Below are 21,761 nucleotides of genomic sequence, written 5' to 3' on the forward strand. Positions count from 1 at the left end.
CGGCGAGACTAAACGGCAGGCCGTGCTCGGACGGCGCCTGTTTCCAGGAAGCGGCCGTCTTCCGTCAGCGAAACAATGTGCGCAGCCCCCGACGCGATTTGCGCCAAGGACTTCCCTTCCGACCGCCGGCCGGGGGGCTGGGACGATCGCGAGGAGTCCTTGGCGGCTGCAGCGGTCGCACTGAGGCCAGAAGGGCTCGGGCTGCCTGGAGGCGCGCAGGAGGCGGCCGCCCCTCTCCACTTGTTGCGCTGAGCGGAGCACAGCAGAGCAGCGCTGTGTGTGTGTGTGTGTGTGTGTGTGTGTGTATGTGTGTGTGCTTCGCGACAAAGCGACGCGCTCCGCCGGTGGCTCGGAACGGCCCAGCATCCCTGCAAGCTTGCAAACACAACGGGCTTACCCGCAATACAGTGCACGCTAAAATTTTCAGGTAGAGGTTGGCAATCTCGACAGGTTCTTACAACTAATCGCAGATATGAAACTTCCCGGCAGATTAAAACTGTGTGCCGGACCGAGACTCGAATTTGGAACCCTTGCCTTTCGCGGGCAAGTTCGAGTCTCCGTCCGGCAGACAGTTTTAATCCGCCAGTAAGTTTCATATCAACGTACACTCCGCTGCAGAGTGAAAATCTCATTCTGGAAACACTCCTCAGGGTGTGGCTAAGCCATGTCTCCGCCATATCTTTTCTTCCAGGAGTACTAGTTCTGTAAGGTTCGCAGAAGAGCTTCTCTGAAGTTTGGAAGGTAGAAGACTAGGTACTGGCAGATTTGGAGCTGTGGGGACGGGTTCTGAGTCGTGCTTGGGTAGCTCAGTCGTTAGAGCACTTGCCCCCGAAAGGTAAACGTCCCTAGTTCGAGTCTCGGTCCGGTACACAGTTTTAATCATGCAGGAAGTTTCATATCAGCGTACACTCCGCTGCAGAGTGAAAATTTCTTTCTGAGCACTAATCGCACTATTCAGTAATCTTGTACAGTTTTCAGAAAAGCTGTTTTTAAACCGCTGAAAGCTATAATAATATTAGTGACCATCATTTTTCCGAGGTTTCGCACGCATGTACATATATCTGACATATTTCACACACGTCGATGTTTCTCGCAATACAGTATGTCCCAAAAAACATTGACAAACTTTAGCGACAGTTTCAAATGGTTCAAATGGCTCTGAGCACTATGGGACTTAACATCTGGGGTCATCAGTCCCCTAGAACTCAGAACTACTTAAACCTAACTAACCTAAGGACATCAGACACATCCCTGCCCGAGGCAGGATTCGAACCTGCGACCGTAGCGGTCGCGCGGTTCCAGACTGAAGCGCCTAGAACCGCTCGGCCACTGCGGCTGGCTTAGCGACAGGTTCCTTGTACAGAAATATGTAAAAACATCTAGTAAACAAGGCCTTTAAAATGTGCATCTTAAGCAGTGTGAGCACTTCGATACTATGAAGAAGATCTTTTCTACTGCACGACCTTTCCTTTCCATATTTTGGGAGGAAGAAAAAAAAGGAGGTAAACATGGATTCTAAAACGCATACTTCAAGAGTTATGAGAACTTGTTCATCTTCCCTAGTGCGAAACACATCTTGTCGACTAAACAAGTCCTTACAGTCCATAGAGCATTCGTTTTAGAGTTAACGTTTGCAAGACATTTTTTTCTTGTTTAGTCCATAATACCTTTTCCAAAAATATGAAAAGCAGAGAGCATGCAGCAAAAGAGATGTGTTTCATAGGCTCGAAGATGAACAAGGGCTCATTTCTTTTGGGGTATTCGCTTTAGGACCCTTGTTTACTAGGCTTTTTTTCTTGTTCCGGTCTGCGAAAGGTGTCCCTAAAGTACGTCGGTGTTTTTTTTGGGATACCCTATATACTACGCATATTATATACTTACTGTATTTCATACTTATTATTCCCATATTTCATACCTACATGTAGCGAATTTTTCTTTTCAGTGTCATCTGAATCCTGAAGAAACTTACTTATTCTCCGCTCTTTTGTACCATGCACCATTAGAGAGGACGTTAAACGTAACTGCGATATTCATCAGTGCGGCATAATCTTTGGCCCCAAAACGAGAATAGAACATTATTGGCTCACTGCAGTTTTCTTTTTCATACGACCGTCAGTCTTCTTGTCTTTTTCTCCTTAATTAAAGTCGTCAAGCGAAAACTTTTAATTTGGCGTGATTGTGCAGACTTTCTTCTCCAATGCACTGCAGATGCCTGTACTGCAGTTTCTTGCAAAGTGACCGATATCGATGTTCGTATTAGACAGTATTCTGTGATAGAATTCTTGAATACAGAAAGTGAAATGCCTATTCGCACTCATGAAAGACTGAAAAATGTGTACGGCAGTGCAATAGTGGATGTCAGCACCATTAGAAGATAGGTTCGTCCCTGTAACGAAGAAATGTGTGTGCGTGTGTGTGTGTGTGTGTGTGTGTGTGTGTGTGTGTGTGTGTGTGAATTCCTAAGGGACCAAACTGCTGAGGTCATCGGTCCCTTAGACTTACACACTACTTAAACTAACTTAAGCTAAGAACAGCACACACAACCATGCCCTAGTGATGACCGAACCTCCGGCGGGAGGGGCCGCGCAATCCGCCGTGACATGACGACTCTAACCGCGTGGAAATTCCGCAACTGTAACGAAGTTGAAGGGCAAACACCGTTGGCTGACGAAATGCGGAGTGACAGGCTGGTGACTGCAGTGATTCCACACCACATTCAGCGAGGTGATGACACCATTCGTGGTCATTGCCGAGTGACTGCAGATGATTTCTTTCGCAATAAATCCCTCAGCAAAGGCAGTGTGATGGCGATTATTCAACAACTGGAACAGTCAAATTTTGAGCAACTTGGGTACCAAGGATATTAACCGACCAGAATAAAGTGACAAGAAAAAAACTGGCTGTCAACTCTTTTAGCGCTCCCGTTCGGAGGGAGAGGTACTTCTGGAAAAAATAGTGACCGGAGTCTAAACATGAGTGCATGGCATCACAGAAACTCATCAAAGAAGAAAAATTTCAGAACTGTGAGTTGGGCAATGATAGCTATGGCTACAGTATTCTGGGATGCAGTGGGTGTGGTTATGGTTGATTCCTTGGAGCAGGGATGTACAAAAATTTCTGTCCAATACGTCAGAACCTTCAAACAGCTTCAAGCACGTCTTCAGCTAGTTCGTCCAACAAACGCAACAAACAAATGGCAGATCTTCTTCACGTGCATAACAACGCAAGACCTCACACCAGTCACGCCATTGAAGTTATTGTGAAAATTGGATGGGAAATCTTGCTCATTCCACATACAGTCCTAATCGGCCACCATCAGATTACTATTTGTTCGGGCCCCTAAATGAATCTCATTGTGGGTTTCACTTTGAAGGTGAGGAGGCTGTGAAAAAGTCTGTGCGTCAATAGCATCGAAAGCACGGTCGTCGGTTTTACCAGACTGGAACACACGCCCATGTTAAAACGTGGACCAAAACTGTGGAAATGAACTTAGATTATACTGCAAATAAATTAATAGTTAGTGTTGTTTTCAGCCTATGTGATTGCATTTGACATTCTTGACAAGAAAGAGGCATTACGTTTTGTATGACCATCGTACTCTTAACTATTCCTAGTCTTTTAAGTACAGGAAAGAAATTCCAAAAGGTTGTTATCAAGCATTTTTAAAAGTCTTTCGTTCTCATACCAATCTAAACCCCTAGGGGAAGTGTAGGTTTCTGATTCACATAATATTTTTATAGAAATTGTGACTTATACATATACCAAATTTGGTTGAAACTGCTGCAGGCGTTGGTGACTTAATGCTTTTATATCAAAACTTCTCATACACAGCCTTACCCGTACGGTTAGATGGGGTGTCCGAACGCCACAGAAATTTTTTTTATCACATAACAGGGGATACGTGTTCCAAGTTTGGTAGAATTCGCTTCAGGCGTTTCAGAGATTTGTCGATATGTCAGCTTCCTCCACACCGTCCCCCTTTCCCTTTAGTGATGGTACATCATCGGGACTGTCACCAATGACCCTAGGGTCTCCGAAAACTATAGACTCGATACTAAATCGGTCGACATGGAACAATTTTGCATGTCATGGGTTCTCATCCTCAACATCACCTACACCTCTAGAGGAGAGGTAACGGTATGGTTGTACTAATTCCGAAACCTTCGTGGGTGAGTACACAACTCAACAAAATGCCTTTGCAATAGGATGGTTGGTTCCGTTGATTTGGGGGAGGGCACCAAACAGCGAGGTCATCGGTCCCATCAGATTATGGAAGGATGGGGAAGGAAGTCGACCGTGGCCTTTCACAGGAACCATCCCGGTGTTAGCCTGAAGCGATTTAGGGAAATCACGTAAAAGCTGAATCGGGATGATCGGACGCCATTTTGAACTGTCGTCCTTCCGAATGTGCTAACCACTGCGCCACTTCGCTCGGTAGTAAGCATAGAAGCATAGAAAGCATAGAAGTCGAGCAAACAAATATTCATTTTTATACGCTAGATTTTTACTCCACTACTGGCCATTAAAATTGCTACACCAAGAAGATGACGTGCTACAAACGCGAAATTTAACCGACAGGAAGAAGATGCTGTGATATGGAAATTAGCTTTTCAGATCATTCACACAAGGTTGGCGCCCGGTGGCGACTCCTACAACGTGCTGACACGAGGAAAGTTTCCAACCGATTTCTCATACACAAACAGCAGTTGACCGGCGTTGCCTGGTGAAGCGTTGTTGTGATGCCTCGTGTGAGGAGGAGAAATGTGCACCATCACGTTTCCGACTTTGACAAAGGTCGGATTGTAGCCTGTCGCGATTGCGGTTTATCGTATCGCGACATTGCTGCTCGCGTTGGTCGAGATCCAATGACTGTTAGCAGAATATGGAATCGGTGGGTTCAGCAGAGTAATACGGAACGCCGTGCTGTATCGAAACGGCCTCGTATCACTAGCAGTTGAGATGACAGGTATCTTATCCGCATGGTTGTAACGGATCGTGCACCCACGTCTCGATCCCTGAGTCAACAGATGGGGACGTTTGCAAGATAACAACCATCTGCACGAACAGTTCGACGACGTTTGCAGCAGCATGGTCTATCAGCTCAGAGACCACGGCTGTGGTTACCCTTGACGCTGCATCACAGACAGGAGCGCCTGCGATGGTGAACTCAAGAACGAACCTGGGTGCACGAATGGCAAAACGTCATTTTTTCGGATGAATCCAGGTTCTGTTTACAGCATCATGATGGTCGCATCTGTGTTTGGTGACATCGCGGTGAACGCACATTGGAAGTGTGTATTCGTCATCGCCATACTGGCGTATCACCCGGCGTGATGGTATGGGGTGCCATTGGTTACACGTCTCGGTCATCTCTTGTTCGCATTGACGGCACTTTGAACAGTGAACGTTACATTTCAGATGTGTTACGACCCTTAGTTCTACCCTTCATTCGATCCCTGCGAAACCCTACATTTCAGCAGGATAATGCACGACCGTATGTTGCAGGTCCTGTACGGGCCTTTCTGGATATAGAAAATGTTCGAGTGCTGCCCTGGCCAGCACATTCTCCAGATGTCTCACCATTTGAAAACGTCTGGTCAATGGTGGCCGAGCAACTGTCTCGTCACAATACGGCAGTCACTACTCTTGATGAACTGTGGCATCGTGTTGAAGCTACATGGGCAACTGTACCTGTACACGCCATCCAAGCTCTGCTTGACTCAATGCCCAGACGCGTCAAGGCCGTTATTACGGCCAGAGGTGGTTGTTCTGGGTACTGATTTCTCAGGATCTATGCACTCAAATTGCGTGAAAATGTAATCACATGTCAGTTCTTGTATAGTACACTCCTGGAAATGGAAAAAAGAACACATTGTCACCGGTGTGTCAGACCCACCATACTTGCTCCGGACACTGCGAGAGGGCTGTACAAGCAATGATCACACGCACGGCACAGCGGACACACCAGGAACCGCGGTGTTGGCCGTCGAATGGCGCTAGCTGCGCAGCATTTGTGCACCGCCGCCGTCAGTGTCAGCTAGTTTGCCGTGGCATACGGAGCTCATCGCAGTCTTTAACACTGGTAGCATGCCGCGACAGCGTGGACGTGAACCGTATGTGCAGTTGACGGACTCTGAGCGAGGGCGTATAGTGGGCATGCGGGAGGCCGGGTGGACGTACCGCCGAATTGCTCAACACGTGGGGCGTGAGGTTTCCACAGTACATCGATGTTGTCGCCAGTGGTCGGCGGAAGGTGCACGTGCCCGTCGACCTGGGACCGGACCGCAGCGACGCACGGATGCACGCCAAGACCGTAGGATCCTACGCAGTGCCGTAGGGGACCGCACCGCCACTTCCCAGCAAATTAGGGACACTGTTGCTCCTGGGGTATCGGCGAGGACCATTCGCAACCGTCTCCATGAAGCTGGGCTACGGTCCCGCACACCGTTAGGCCGTCTTCCGCTCACGCCCCAACATCGTGCAGCCCGCCTCCAGTGGTGTCGCGACAGGCGTGAATGAAGGGACGAATGGAGACGTGTCGTCTTCAGCGATGAGAGTCGCTTCTGCCTTGGTGCCAATGATGGTCGTATGCGTGTTGGCGCCGTGCAGGTGAGCGCCACAATCAGGACTGCATACGACCGAGGCACACAGGGCCAACACCCGGCATCATGGTGTGGGGAGCGATCTCCTACACTGGCCGTACACCACTGGTGATCGTCGAGGGGACACTGAATAGTGCACGGTACATCCAAACCGTCATCGAACCCATCGTTCTACCATTCCTAGACCGGCAAGGGAACTTGCTGTTCCAACAGGACAATGCACGTCCGCATGTATCCCGTGCCACCCAACGTGCTCTAGAAGGTGTAAGTCAACTACCCTGGCCAGCAAGATCTCCGGATCTGTCCCCCATTGAGCATGTTTGGGACTGGATGAAGCGTCGTCTCACGCGGTCTGCACGTCCAGCACGAACGCTGGTCCAACTGAGGCGCCAGGTGGAAATGGCATGGCAAGCCGTTCCACAGGACTACATCCAGCATCTCTACGATCGTCTCCATGGGAGAATAGCAGCCTGCATTGCTGCGAAAGGTGGATATACACTGTACTAGTGCCGACATTGTGCATGCTCTGTTGCCTGTGTCTATGTGCCTGTGGTTCTGTCAGTGTGATCATGTGATGTATCTGACCCCAGGAATGTGTCAATAAAGTTTCCCCTTCCTGGGACAATGAATTCACGGTGTTCTTATTTCAATTTCCAGGAGTGTATATTTGTCCAATGAATACCCGTTTATCATTTGCATTTCTTCTTGGTGTAGCAATTTTAATGGCCATTAGTGTATTTTCAACCAGTATCGAATTTAACCAACAGTTCGACCAATATTATTAAAAACTGTGCGAAGGTGGTTCTTTAATGTCAACAGTTCAGGCAGGCACTGTATGAAGCATCATACTCCTAGGAATAGTACAATGTATGGATGTAGCACCCAGACCCGGCAGTAGCTGGAGCGGGATCCGGATATAGATACTATGGATATTAGAAGAACAAGTTATGAACGCACTGTACAGCTCGAAATTGTCTCGATAAACAACGGAAGGTCACAAAAAGCATCATAAAGTCATTAACAAAATGGTTGAAATGGCTCTGAGCAGTATGAGACTTAACTTCTGAGGTCATCAGTCCCCTAGAATTACTTAAACCTAACTAACCTAAGAACATCACACACATCCATGCCCGAGGCAGGATTCGAACCTGCGACCGTAGCGGTCGCGCGGTTCCAGACTGTAGCGCCTAGAACCGCTCGGCCACTCCGGCCGGCAAGTCATTAACACATTAGACTGTGTAATTAGAGCCCACCCTTTTTACGAGTTTCTACTACGTCTTTCATACGGCTCTGTAGCTAAGTGGCCAGCGTGTCTGACTGCAATGTGGAGGACCTGAGTTCAATTCCCGGTAGCGCCAGGAATTTTTCCTTGGTAGGGGTACTGGAACGGTATGCCCTCAGCCGCGGGATCCCAACTGAAGAGCTGCTTGATGTAGAATTAGCGGTTCCAAGGTCTGCGAAGCTGACAACGGACGGAAGAGCGGTGTGCTGACTACACGACGCTCCATACCGCATCCGAACGGCGCCATTGGCAGAGAATGACACGGCGGCAGGGCTGAACTGAAAGGCCGATACAGCCAGTAGGCGGAACTTTAGCTGTACTTTCATTACAGACTTCAGTCAGGTGAGCTAAGAGAAAATAACATTAACACTGTAGGACGCACCAACAATTGTGATAAATTTTCGTAGACTTGTAACTCACATGCTGTGTAATTATTGTTTTCGTCTGGTATCACGCATATAATTCTAAATTGTATGATACTTACACTTCTGTATATTTATAATTTTTTAGGTTTACTTTGTGTTTATTTTATTCTCTGTCAGGTCAAACGCACTCTGCTTCTAAAATTATGTGCAATGTAGATAAGTAGCGTAACTATGTCCGTTTGCAGGGTAATATTCTGCAAGCTCTCTACTTATTTTGTCTACTAAACGACCAACTGTTGGTTTATGTTTATATTTTAATTATGTTGTACACTGTCCAGTGATGTAACCACCTGACAAAAGCATAAATAACCACCTGTTGCAGCGCGGAGCGCGGACCACTGCGAGACGTGCAGGAAGAGAGTCAACGAGGTTCCGAAAGGTACTCACATGGACGTGGGACCATTCCGACTCCAGTGCCGTGGCCATGTGCGCTAGGTTTCTCGACTAAGGATCCATGGCGTGAATAGACCGACCGAGGTGGTCGCACAGGTTCTCGAAGAGCTGCTTGAAGTAGAGCTAGCGGTTCCAAGGTCTGGGAAGCTAAATACGTGTTGGTTGCCACAGAAATACGGGAAACTCATTCTGGTGCTCTTAGAACCATGTCAAGCTGTGTGCAACGTTGCATTGTCCTGCTGGTAGATGCCATCGTCCCGAGGAAAAACGAACTGCAAGAAGAGGTGGACATGGTCCCCAAGGATAGACGCATACTTGTGTTGATCCATTGTGCCTTCCAATACTTCGAGATCACCCAGGGAATGCCGTGGAAACATTCCCCAGTGTGGAATATGGGACTGCTTTGAACGCTACCCGGAAGTCAAGGAATACATCATTCACCTGATCGTCACCATCTAAGAGTGAGAGAGCATTTGACCATTCTCGTGATCTGGAGGTTTAAGCTTTATTTCCTGCTACCGGTAACATACAACACACGAAGTTCCACCGTCACGCCTAATGGTGATCGCTGTTCCGAGCTTCGGTTACAGAGGACTGGCAGTGCTGACCAGTTCCTTGCTCTGGAACTCCAGATACGACAAACCCGAATTTAACGACTCATGACTAACTCCCTGCGGTGGTCACCATATGCAGTGCTGCAATACCTGTAGTCTTCGATACTGTTACACCCTTCTTGTTGCCGGTTTTCTTCGTAATGTGAACCAAATGATCTAAGATGTTGTTCTCAAAAGACATTTGAATAACTGTTCAAGGGAACTTTTTCAATCCACAGATCTCGCAATTAGCAACAGGAAGTTTCGTGTTGACTGAGGACAAACATGAAGACCGTAAGGTTAAGTTGTTGCAACTGGGACTGAAGTTTCAAATAAAATAATAGAAAGAACTGGCAATTTGCAGATTTAGAGATGAAAATATTGCCAGTATTTCCATCTAAGGGCATTTATAAGACTGCAAGGATTCCAGCAGCCTTTGGAGCTCAAGCAGTGCAAATGTCGCTTTTTATTTGTGTGTCAGCTCCTATATTCGTTGTGTTAACCTTATGTCTCCTAGATGGACCCAGAGCTCTTTGGTGAATTACGTTAACTCTGTTGCGTAGAGAAGGCATTAGAATTTATGTGATATTCCGTACATGCCCTAATCTCTCTTATTTCGTTCTTCTTGCGCTAAATACGTGTTGCAGACTGTGGAATTGTTTTACAGTCTTTCAGAAGTACCAGGTGTCGAAAGATACCATACAGCTACTTTTTTTGAAAATAACGTTGTCTTCTTTCCAAATTTCGTTCAGCAAAAGTGTGAGCAGAAGGGTGCCATTTCATGCCGCTACATATATTAAAGAAAATTACTCTGGAAGTCGCATTAAATATTTACGGTCCCTTAAAAACCCTTATGACGGTATAATTTTTCTGTCATTTCACTTACATAAGTGGTAGTAGGAACGCAAACTCCAAGAACCCATAGTGTGCATAATACATAAGCTTACGGATTTTAAGGGAATATGAAAGAGAGAAAATAAGAGAAAGAATCTCATTCACAAATTTGATTACGTCCTATCATTAATTTGTGCGTACGGTGCTGAGTATCGAGGGAACAAATTCGCCGGCCGCAATGACAGAGTGGTTCTAGGCGCTTCAGTCCGGAATCGCGCTGCTGCTACGGTCGCAGGTTCAAATCCTGCCTCGGACATGGATGTGTGTGATGTCCTTAGGTTAGTTAGGTTTAAGTAGTTCTAAGTCTGGGGGACTGATGACCTCAGAAGTTAAGTCGCATAGTGCTCAGAGCCATTTGAACAATTTTGAACAAATTCATGTACCACCTTCAGATTGTAGGGGCAAGCATTATGCCTATAGAGGAATGGAGAAACTTTTGCAGTTCAGTCAGTTACGAATTTCGACCGTTACGGGCTATCTTCAGATATTTTTAGACTAGTTAGAATATAAGTCGTCAGCTTCGTCACCGTGAGTGGCTGACTTCAGATTTAATCAAGGCATCATCAACAACATTAAACGAAGAGCGATACCGTTCGATTCCCTTCACAATGCTACGGTAACATACCGAAAACAAAAGACGGGTCTAGCGGTAAGGTAAGTTCCACAATCGGCTGCAAGACTGAGCACATTCGCTTTTGTACTCGCGCAGCCAACTTTCTCCGAGCGTTAACCGGAAAGTTTCAAAGAGTACTTGACCTTATTCTTTGCCTTCGTTCAGTCCTTTGGCTCATCTCATTCCGGTTCTCTAGATTATGCGAGGGCAACCTCGGAAGACTATTATGCCGGAAGACATATACGCACTAGCTACGATAACTTTGTCAAACCAGTACGGTGAACGCGGTTAGTTTGTGAAACATAAACTACAAGACATTCGGTCTCTGTAGTATCTACACATTCTGCGATCGGTGCTATCAATGAATTCTACTTCCACTGCGAGAGAATGGTTTCTGTAATAAAGGTGAGATGATTGGACTGTTACACTAACTTACGTAAATTCGCTACACACCCACTTACGAACACAGAGCTACGGACATAACTTCTACTTCTACATCTATATTCCGCAGGCCACTTTGCGTTGTGTGGTGGAGGATACTTTGTCTACCAGTACCCCTTACCTCCTTTCCTGTTCAGATTGCGAATGGTTCGCGAGAAGAACGATTTCCGGTAAGCCTCCGTGCGGCCTCGAATCTCTCTAATTTTGTTTTCATAGTCTTTTCGCGAAATGTACGTGGGCGACGCAATGTATTTGTTGACTCTTCTAGGAACGGACGCTTTCGGAATTTTGACAGCAAATCACACCATCATGCGGAGCAGAGTCTGCAATTGGAGTTGATTGACTATCTCCGTGTTGCTGTCGTGCGGACTAAATTAATCAAAACGCTCTACTTTTCTTTGGATCTTTTCTATTTCATCTATCAATCTTATCTGGTACTGACGAGCTATATTAATGTACTGGCTGAACGAGAGTATCGTAAGCTACCTCCTTTGTTGACGGACTGCATTTCCTGAGGATTCGTCCAATGGATCTCGATCAGACACTGTCTTTTGTGCGATTAGTTTTACGTGGCTGTTACACTTTAAATCACTCCGTACGTATACTCCCAGATATTGTTCTGCAGTTGAGCAGTAATGGCCCTCTCTGTCTATGTATACACAGTATGCTACATTTGTTTATGTTGCACCAAGCGTCAGCCCTCTGCAGGTCATCTTGCATTTTGCTACATTTTTTTTTCGTTGTGTCTTCTCTGTCCAAAACTCCTGGAACTTCTGAAATTTCTGGATTTCATTTGTCTAGGTAACATATTTAAATGATTAACAATGCAAGATCACAGGTTAACGTAAGCGTGAGATAAGCCACTGCAAATGTGAAATGCTGGTATATTAATTACTGGTGTAACTACAATGTTGAATACAAGAATGCGAACGAGCATGCATTGTGTTGTGCAGGTGCCAGATATCAGTTTGTGGGATGGTGTTCCACGCCTATTGCGTTTGGTTGGTCAATAAAGTGACGCTCGAGTTGTAGTCGGATGATATCTCATATGCGCTCGATTAGAGACAGATCTGGTGATCGAGCAGGCCAAGGCAACATGTCGACCCTCCGTAGACCATGCTGGGTTACAGTAGCGGTATGCGGGCGATCGTTATTGCGTTGAAAAACACCCTCTTGAATGCTGTTCATGAATGGCAGCACAACAGGACGAATCACCGGAATACAAATTTGCAGTGAGGGTGCGTCGAATAAACAAGAGAGTGCTCCTGCTGTCATACGAAATCGCATCCCAGACCATAACTTCAGGTGCAATACGTCTAGCATGCAGACAAGTTCGTTGCAAGTCTTCAACTTGCCTCCTTCTAACCAACACACGGTCATTACTGGCACCGAGTCAGAACCAGCTTCCATCAAAAAACACAACAGACTTCCATCCTGACGTCCAATGATCTCCTTTCTTGACACCAGTGAAGTCGCAAATAGTGTAGTTTTGGGGTCAGCGGAATGCGCGTTACAGGGGTGTCTGACTCGGAGCTGTCCTTGATGTAACAGATTTGTAATAGTTCGATGTGTCATCACACTGTGATGCCAACTGCAAAGCTGATTTACATCCTTACAGTGGCGCCAATAGCACCACACTTGTGCAACTGACGCGAAATTAGGGTGGATAGCACTCCCATCAATTTTCATTTATGTCGCTCTACTCACTGATGCAGGGTTTTTTGCTTCAATGACTTTTGTGAAAACTAATGGACCTTAACACTTCCTTGGGTTACGCCGAAGTTACTTTTACTTCTAACGACTTCGCTCCATTGAGAATAATATGCTGTGTTCTATTTGCTACAAACTCTCCAGTCCAATCACACAGTTGATCTGATAGTCCGTAAGCTCGTATTTTGTTCATTAGGCGACCAAGGGAAGTCTACTGGTATCAAACATAGGCCTTAATGTAAGGAAGAAATTTCTCAAAATGTACTTTTGGAGCACAGCATTGTAATGTAGTGAAATATAGACTGTGGGAAAGGCAGAATGGAAGCATATAAGATGTGCATCTACAAAGAATGTTCAGAATTAGATGGACTTACGGTAAGAAATGATTCGCTTCTCCACAGGATCGTCGAGGAAAGGAATATATGGAAAACTCCGAGAATAAGATGGGACAGGATCATTGGTGTTCTGTTAAGACAGCAAGGAATAACTTACATGTTATTAGAGGGAGCTGTAGAGGTTAAAGACAGCAGAGCAAGACAGAGCTTGGAATATATCCAGTGAATAATTGAGGATGTAGGTTGCAATTGGCACAGGAGAGGAATTCGTGGTGGGCCGCACCAAGCTTGTCAGAAGAGTAATAACCCCCCACGATACAAAGGAGGTACTACAGTGTTATCTTTCTCTTTGAAAAGTTTAGGGGAAAGACGTTTAGTATTTCCTGTCAAGTCGGTACACAGAATTTTATTTTCTAATTCGTTGAACGGTTCATATATAGCTCTTCTTACAGCAATTCTGAATTCGTTCAATTTGTTTGTCTGTGACGCTTTGGCTACGTTTAAATTTACAGTAAAGCTCTCTTTGCCTTGGTAGAAGTTCCTAAAACGGCTGTAGAGCAACGTCGGGTCTTTTTCATCCCTCAAATCTTTGCTCGGCACATACCTGTCTGAAGTGTACTGCGCAATGGTCTTGAACTTGTCCATTGATATCCAATGTTGTTAGTGCTGGAGGTGAAATTTTCACTCTGGCCGTTCTTGTTAAGCAAAAAGATCCTACCTTTTTCCTATTGCTATTTACAGCCTTATTCGGTGATGCTGTAATGGCCTTACGATCAATGATTCCCTCTTCTTCTACGCTGAATCGAAAATCTCGGGTCTGCTTGTTACCAATAGATCTAAGACGTTACCTTCACGAGTCTGTTTTCTGATTAAATGCTCAACATAATTTTCGAATAAGGCATTTAGAACAATTTCACACGATCCTCTGGCCTTACTAACCGCTCCAATGACTTGGGTCTTCCAGTCTATAACCGATAAGTTGCAATCTCCACCTAATACTACAACATGACCAGGAAATTTACGTGAAATATTCTCCAAGTTTCCTCTCGAATGTTCCGCCACAAGTGCTCCCGAGGTGGGGGTTTAGAAAAGCATCCGATGACCAACTTTGATCCAATTTTAAAACTTGCCTTTAAGCAAATTATTTCGCATTCAGGATCTGCACTAATCTCTCTAGGTATAATAGTATTCTTTACGGATATAAACACGTCTCAACCACAAGGTTTCAGCCTATTCATGCGATATGCATTCGAATTTGAGCTTAGAATTTCATTTCTGTTGACATCTGGTTTCAGCCACCTTTGTGTCCCTAGTAAAATGTGAGCATTGTTAGCATTTATAGGAAAGACTAGTTCTGGTACCTTCTCATAGACGCTGCTGCTGTTAACTGGTACTTTATTAACATTTTCTTTCTACGAGCTGCTTCTGAAAACGATGCTGCATATGGATAACTCTGATTCCACACCGCGGGTGCGGCTAGGTCTCTAGACCAAATCAGTCAGTCGCCTGTAGGAATCGAGGATGGCGTCTGAAACCAGGCGGTAGACCGACATGGGTCACGGCTTGTAGCCGAGTGCAGCAAGTGCTCTCAGTCGCTGCCAGCAAAGCCTCCTCCAACCTCGGACCAGACCGCACGGCAAGCAGAGTGGACACTGACCTTTTCTCCCGACCTGCCCGCTACTTCTCTGAAGAGCTCAATCACCCGCCTAAGTAGGAACTCTCAGTAACGAGGAATCCCATTCTGTGTGCTTGTCTGGACATATCAGGAAGCTGGGCCACAGTCCCAATAGAAGAGGCGTCCTGTGCCGGATTGGATGTGCAGTAGGCAATACACCAAACCAAACCTCTTTTTAAGACGTAAAGGGACAGCCGTGCAGTCACTACCCACTTTTGCCTTACGCCCCGGGATTCGAGGTAAGTGTGGACTGGCTAGGACTTGCGAATCGAAAGGCGCAGTGCCATTAGGGATCCCAAGCGATGCTATAGCACCTGACGTGCCAAAGCAATTGTCGCAGGTGCACCAGTGCCACTGAAACGCAGGGCAATAATCTGATTTCTGTCCATCGTGGCCAACACAGTTTTTACCTGTTTATGAATAGCGGGCAATTCCCTCGGCATCCGTATAGAAAAAGCGCAATCTCGATCCATCTTTAATGTTTTTATATGCACCACAGGTACTGTAACACCAGTCCAAAAAGTTAAATTCACTTGACACAAACTATCGGAAAATGCGCAAACTGTTGCAATAGCCTAAATATCACTGTTCAAAACAGACAAATAAACAGCTACTGTTCGCTTTCATTCAGAAGCACGCAAATGCCACTGAACTAAGCGATGTGTGCAGTCTGTGTACAAATGATAAGCTGTTGCTGCTGCTGCAGAACTCCGCTCTGCTCTGAGGCCGGTGCTCTGCTTATAACTGGACCGAAACTCATTTACTAGCAAGTTATTCGATGAAATCGACGTAACTCTCACAGTCTTCCTAAAATAATATTTATTGCTGGGAAGATTAAATTCTGTAAAGGTGTAATGAAAATCTCGTAAAGTCCTCTCAGCCAAGTTTTTGAGCAGGAAGAGTCCCGGAGGCAGCGTCACCGCTATCTCGTTATGAACAGCGACGCGGGCGTTACCGTAAAAGCGCGCCGTGGCTCACGTTACCGTTTCATCTCTGTCACAGCGTGCGGCGCAAGCACGCACGCAAATACTCACACACACACACACACACACACACCCACACAGGCACGTACACACACACACACACACACACACACACACACACACACACACACACACACACAGCAAAGTGAAAAATACGACTGGCGTTCAATAAGAAATGCAGCACTTTTTTTCTTGAAGCAGGTCGATATTATTCAGGTTTCCAGCAAGCCATATTATTCACCACTCTTTTGGATATAAGCCATATTATTCACCAATCTTTTGCTTACAAAGTCCTCTTTCAACATAATCACCGTTCAATGCGACAACCGTACGCCACTTTACTGTACGCCCGCATGGTACCATTCCACTGGTTGACGTCGAAGCCAATGTCTCCAGCAGTAACCTTCCCATCATCTGCGTACTTCCCGCGGAGTGCATCCTTCATTGGACCAAACAGATGGAAATCGGAAGGTGCGAGATTTGGGCTGTAGGGTGAATGACGAAGAACAGACCAGTCAGGTTTTGTGAGCTCTCCTCGGGTGCGCACACTTGTGTGAGACCTCGCCTTCTCGCGGAAAAGGAAAAGTTCGTTTGCATTTTTGTGGGGACGAACATGCTTAAACCGTTTTTTTTCTTCAATTTACTGAGGGTAGCACAATACACTTCAGATTTTATCGTTGCCCATGAGGAACCACATAGAACAGTCCCAGAAAAACATCGCCATGACTTTACTGGTGGAGGGTGCGGCTTTGAACTTTTTCTTCGGAGAGGATGCGATTCCACTCCATGGACCGCCGTTTGTTCCTGGTTCTAAGTGAAGAACCTATGTTTCATCGCTTGTGAAGATGTTCTACAAAAAATTCTGACGGTCAACCTTGCAACGCGCAAGCAATTCCGCAAAGACGGTCCTTAGTTACTCTTAATGTTCTTCTATTAGGCGGTGAGGAACACAGCAGGCACACACCTTTGAGTAGCCCTAGTGGTAGACGAGTGTGTTAGCACTACTCGCAGAGACGTGCAGTTGAGCAGAAAGGTGTTTGATTGTGATCCGTCGATCACGTAGAATGAGAGTGTCTGCACGTTCCAAAATTGCAGGAGACATAGTTGTGTTCGGCCGGTCGGCATGCGGGAGATCAGATAAGTTTGCGCGACCTTGTTGCGATTATGACAGACGTCTCGCCCAACGACTCGCCGTGCTTTTGTTCACAGCCAGGTCTCAGTAGACATTCTACAAGCGCCCATGAATGTCTGCGCTGCTCTGGTTTTCCGCCAAAAGAGACTCAGTGACAGCTCTCAGCTTGGAACGCGCCTCCGTTATAGACGCCATTTTACGTTCAAAATGTTAAAATGTGTGTGAAATCTTACGGGACTTAACTGCTAAGGTCATCAGTCCCTAACCTTACTCACTACTTAACCTAAACTATCCTAAGGACAAACACACACACCCATGCCCGAGGGAGGAATCGAACCTTCGCCGGGACCAGCCGCACAGTCCATGACTGCAGCGCCATTTTACGTACAGCGCTGCAAGCCGTCGGAGCTTCATGCAACTGTAGGGGCTGAAAGGGCATATTCCACTATATCCTACAACAAATTCTGAATCTTTTCAACTGAAATCATCCAAGATAAGAAATGTGTTGCATTTCATGCTGAACGCCCCTCGTGCAAGAAGACTGATTATGGGCCTGTCTCTTGTTACTGCATACCATAGAATATGCTCTAAATGGACACAGTTGACGACAATGCAGCGCTTTGCTGGGTTAATCGAACTGTGAGGTACGCATAGAAGCTCTGTTTCAGTTATAGCAGCAACACTCTTCTGCTGTAGTTCTTCCAGTGAGCGAGGATTATTTGAGCGCACCGGACCCTTCAATTTGCCCCATAGATGAAAGTTACGGGGATGGAGATAAAGCGATGAGGAAGCCAGGAAACAGCGCTGCCTCTGCTGATTAGCCTCTCCTCGCCGAACACCTCATACGCTCCCGACAAGATTGTCAAGGCAGCGGCTGCTGTTGCTCCATCTTGCTGAAAATGTCCATGTAGTCGTTCATCGTCTGTGAGTTGCTCCACATACGGGTTAAACAGTTTCTCGACATACCGATTTTTTGGTGAACGAGTCGTATTACGATGCGGGCACCAGATGTAGCACACCAAACGTCAGTCTTGAGATTATGCAATGGTTCCTCAAAGTACGATGGAGATGGAAAACTGAGGGAGCTCAACAAGCGAAAGTTCGTCTGGGTCGTTAAACTCCTACACAAAAGTATTTTTTTACGAGTACAGACGCAGGTCCTTTTTGATAATGTTATGTTTCGACACGACGCTCTCTTAATTCTCACTGGCACATACAAACGGCAGTGAGATTTCATCGTCCAGGCTTTTATTTATGTTCCTGGTGTTCGGACTCTTTTGGGATAGTTTCGGTTTTTATTCGCTACAGAGCCATATTACAACTACGTTTTGCAATGCAGACACTGTAGGTCTTACCGAAACTCTTGTGCAAACAGTTCCGCACATATTTTCCACGTATTGTGCTTCGCGTAACATGCGACAATGAATATGCGCTGTTTTATCATGAGCGCTGTCCGCCCCTGTTAGCTGAGTGGTAGCCCACACGGTAACTCAGCGTGTTCGGTCAGAGGGTTAGCCGTCGTCTGTAATAAAAAAACTGAGTTAATGGATCGACAACGATATGAAACGGGTGTCTTGCGACGTCCGCACCGAGCAGATACAAAGAACGAAAACGAACAAAATGAGACTAAAAAAAAAGTCGTCAGTGCGACAGAATGTCAATTCTAAGGGCCCGGGTTCGATTCCCGCCTGGGTCGGAGATTTTTCTCCGCTCAGCGAGTGGGTGTTGTGTTGTCCTAATCATCTTCATTTCATCCCCATGGACGCGCAAGTCGCCGAAGTGGCGTCAAATCGAAAGACTTGCGCACGGTGAACAGTCTACCAGACGGGAGGCTCTAGTCACACGACATTTATTTTTGTATCATGAGCACTGTTTTGCGTTCCATTCAACTGGTCACTGAACACCTATGCTCCTCTTACACACTTCGTCGTAGCGATACAGCTAAGTACACAGTCTGACTATCTGGCCACTCCTATGTAATTCGGGAAAGACCAGTAGATGTCATGAGAGGCGGGCCCACCACTATGAAAGGAGCCTAGACTACTGTGCTGTCAGGAGAGAAGCAGTAACAACGTGGATCGGTCAAGACAGCTCAGTGACTTCGAACGTGGGCTAATCATCTATCAGTGGCACTTCAACCGGTCTAAGGCTGTCCAATGATTGTGAAGTGGAAACGCGAAGGAAAACCACAGCTAAGCTAAGTGCAGGAGGCGTCATGTACTGACGGACCGCGGCCGTCGAGCGTTGTACAAGATAGTTATAAAAAAATTGCACAATATCAGCTGAAGGAACCACCTGTGAGTTCCAGAGTGCTACAGCAGCCCAGCTAGGACCCTGACTAAGTATAGGACGTTAAAAATAATGGAGTACAATGGTCGAGCAGCCCCTCGTAAGACACTCATTTCTATATAATCAGAGCTAAGTAATTCCTGAGGTGGTGCAACGAGCGACGCCATTGGAACAGGGGATGACTGGAAACGAGTGATTTGCAATCCGATGGAAGGGTATCGGTTTGTCGAATACCTGAAGAACGTTATCTGCCATCAGTACGGGGGACGTGGTATTACGGTACGGGGAATGTTTTTCGTGGTTAGGGTGTAAAGGAAGGAAGATTAGGATTTAGCGTAGCGTCGACATCGAGGTTATTAGGGACGGAGCACAAGCTCGGATTGATTGAAGGGTGGGGAAGGAAATCGACCCGGTATTTTCCTGGAGCTATTTACGGAGATCGTGGAAAATCTAAATCCTGATGGCTATACGCGGATTTGAACCGTCGTCCTCCCGAATGCGAGTCCAGTGTGCTAACCACTGCGCCATTTCGCTCGCTGGTTAGAGTGTGGTACACATATTGCGCTTAAAAAAACGATAAGTGCAGAAGCATATGAATACATTTTGTAGCATTGTGAACTGCGTCTAGTACAGGAACAGTTCGGAGGCGATTGTTGTTTGTATCTGCATGACAGTGCACCCCGCCACAAAGTAGCACCTGTGAGGCAGTGTTTTGTGGACAGTAACATTCCAGAAATGGAATGGCCTGTTCACAGTTCCAACCCGAACCCCATGGAAAATCTTCGGGATGAGTCAGAACGTCGACTTCGCTCCAGACCCCAGCCTCCGACATCACTACCTTCTCCGGTTTCGGCTCTTGACGAAGAATGGGCTGCCATTCCTCCACAGACATTCAGACACCTCGCTGAAGTGTCTGCACCAGAGTTGAAGCCATCATAAAGGCGAAAGGTGGACACATCCCATATTAATGTCCACTAACAGGCGTTCGGATACTTTGGATTAGATAGAGTATTCAGGACAGTGTATGCGGGATATGAGCACTCGCAGACTTATGACAACAACCGATTAGTGCATCAATAGCACGATTTCCAGCATTTTCTGTGATGGTCAGTTGTACAGTTCCGTGTCAGCCTTATAAATATTTTCATTTTGCCCTCCCTGCATGTGTATATTCCACACTGAAGAAATGTTTTTAAACCTTTATCTGAAATGCAGTAATTTCCACACGTTGTGGTCTGTAGAATCAGGCAAACATACTCAAAAAATTCTCATGCTTATAGTTTGTTCAAAAAGTCACTAGCATGATTTTGCTACTCAAAATACAAACACGTATGACATCCAACTGAGAATTCATGCATTTGATTAGACACCTTTTATACGTGATATGTAATGTTCTTCTGAAACAATGCAGGAATTGCTTTAATCTAATGAAATATAGGAAATATATTGTATTTACGTAGGAGACACATGCCTCTATCTTCTCGTTGAAATTTGAAATGATCTGTTGCGTTCTGATACTCGCAATATGAAACAAAACGGCTACCAAACAGAAATCGGAAACTCGCATAATCGTTGCAGTTCGGTGTGCAACAGGAAAGTGATGTAGTTGAGCCGTGGTAAATTTAAAACTGCCGGCCGGAGTGGCCGAGCGGTTCTAGGCGCTACAGTCTGGAACCGCGCGACCGCTACTGTCGCAGGTTCGAATCCTGCCTCGGGCATGGATGTGTGTGATGTCCTTAGGTTAGTTAGGTTTAAGTAGTTCTAAGTTCTAGGGGACTGATGACCTCAGCAGTTAAGTCCCATAGTGCTCAGAGCCATTTGAACCAAATTTAAAACTAAACTCGCACGATCATGCGGGCCAGGGTGAAAATGGACATGTAGCTGCTTCAGAAAGTAAGTGACACAGGTCGCCCCACGCTGTGATCAAAGGACTATAAAGATGTAGCACTGTCAAAAGAGAATATAGGTCCCGCTTTTCCTGCAGATACATCTGTGTTGTGATAGCGATAACAGAAAGATCGCAGGGCGGGAACGAAATGGCACGACAATTGGAAACGTACTAGAAAGTTGAAGTATGTGGGACAGTACGATTCTCGTGAGCAAAACATGTGAACTGAACACATGTTTATCGTGAAAAATCTGGCAATATACGGACCAAATGCAACGTCACACCTAGGCATAGTAGAACGGTTCCTACAGTTTAACTAAGGCAGCATAGGCGTGGGCGACGTTGATCTGGAGGTCCAGATCTTGTGACATACGATTTCCATCTTTTCGGCAAACTGAAGAACATATGGAGGGAAAGATATCTTCCAATTATGAAGTAGTTCACTCAGCGGTTCTTGAATGGTTCCGTGACCAACGAGAAGATTTCTGTCGTCGAGAAATTGAGCC

Source organism: Schistocerca piceifrons, chromosome 2, assembly GCF_021461385.2.
Source record: "Schistocerca piceifrons isolate TAMUIC-IGC-003096 chromosome 2, iqSchPice1.1, whole genome shotgun sequence".
Lineage (NCBI taxonomy): Eukaryota > Metazoa > Arthropoda > Insecta > Orthoptera > Acrididae > Schistocerca > Schistocerca piceifrons.